Source organism: Theobroma umbraticum, unplaced genomic scaffold, assembly GCF_002168275.2.
Source record: "Theobroma umbraticum cultivar Fairchild unplaced genomic scaffold, ASM216827v3 scaffold_55.0, whole genome shotgun sequence".
NCBI classification, from domain to species: Eukaryota; Viridiplantae; Streptophyta; class Magnoliopsida; order Malvales; family Malvaceae; genus Theobroma; species Theobroma umbraticum.
The window spans coordinates 3,863,765-3,865,114 of record NW_018397270.1 but is presented as its reverse complement, the minus strand read 5'-3'; the positions used below and the strand labels follow the sequence as shown (position 1 = coordinate 3,865,114).

Here is a 1,350-nt window from a genome sequence, read left to right as displayed (position 1 = left end):
AAACTTAGATTGCATTCCAGTAGAAAACATATTCCACACAATACCACTTTTAGTATAATTTCTAATTTAAATATTATATTTTTATTTTAAATTAAACAAATTTTTATAATTAATCAAATGATAACTAAATAGACATGACATACTTGATTTAAAAAAAAAATAACTCGATAAACTCGACACAGTCTGACCCATCAAAGATGACCAGCTATATTACATAGAAACTGGCATTACGAACAAAACCATAAATTGCATAAAATTATAGAATTCAAATCTATACTAGTCCAAGACTGCTTTGGCGTTGCAATTGTTAGTCATATTAATAGTATTGTAGACACTAGTCATTTATTTATTTTTAGTGATGTAGAGGCCTTTGTTTTATTTTTATTTTTATATTCCACTTTAAAAGTTTATTTTATTATTATCGTAGACACCTGTTTTTATTTTTAATTTCCTTTTACCTTATCTTATTTTATTTTAGGTTAAAATTCAATTAAGATGCCCAATGGACTGTAAGAGACCCAAGCTTTATCTGGATCTAATGTCTGGGCTTACTAATACGAACAGGCCCAAAGAAATTAAATTCGTGAAAACAGATCAAACGGAGAAAATGAGATTAAAACTAACAAACTAAGATCAAAACTAACTAAACTTAAAAGCGTTCTGGAAAGTGAGAAAAATAATGAAAAATTGAGAAAGAAACGGAAAAAGACAAAATTTTCGCATCTGACGATGCTGGGATGCCCAGGTGGCTGCATCCTCAGCATCTGAAGGCAGCTTTATAACAACCCCTTTACCAAATTCCGGGTAGAGAGAAAAAGAAAAAAATCCTAGACAGGCCTTAGCCACACAAAAAAGAAGTATAGCAAAAAATATCAAAAAATAAAAAGAAGATGGGAGGTTGAAAAAGACGATAAATTGTTTGGTTCTTGGGATTTTTAGGGAGAAGCCTTCGGATTTTGGATGGTTTCGCAAGTTTAGGTGGTTTAGGGTCGTGCTAGGGGTTCATCTTTCGGTTTCTAGCTGAAATATAATGGAGAAGAGATCCAAATCAACTGTCAAGGATCTTCATGGTGTTGTGGGCTTTGTTTAGTGGTAGAGGTTGCGGAACGACGTCATTCCTTGTTGAGGAAAGCCTCTTTTTGAAGAGAAAGTGGGCAGCTCTGTGACCTTGGGCAAATCCCAGCCTAGGATTTGGTATGGCCCGGACTCTTTTGATTGTCGACTCTTGTGGTTGATTTGTTTAACTTTTGGTTTACTTTATGTACATTTGCTTTGTTTGCTTTGTTGTTAATTTCAACTAGGGTATAACGTGATTGTATTTTAATATATATATATATATATATATATATA

General features: G+C 32.6%; 1 protein-coding gene across 2 annotated transcripts in view; it reads left to right on the top strand.

The window, feature by feature from the left end:
• Positions 1-790: 790 nt before the first annotated feature.
• LOC110426453 (loganic acid O-methyltransferase-like) overlaps positions 791-1,350 on the top strand; it is a 3,530-nt gene continuing 2,970 nt past the window's right edge. For both annotated transcript variants that reach the window (XM_021441662.1, XM_021441661.1), the window contains exon 1: positions 791-1,194. The gene's annotated coding sequence lies outside the window, so the exon portion shown is untranslated. The remainder of the gene's footprint in view (positions 1,195-1,350) is intronic.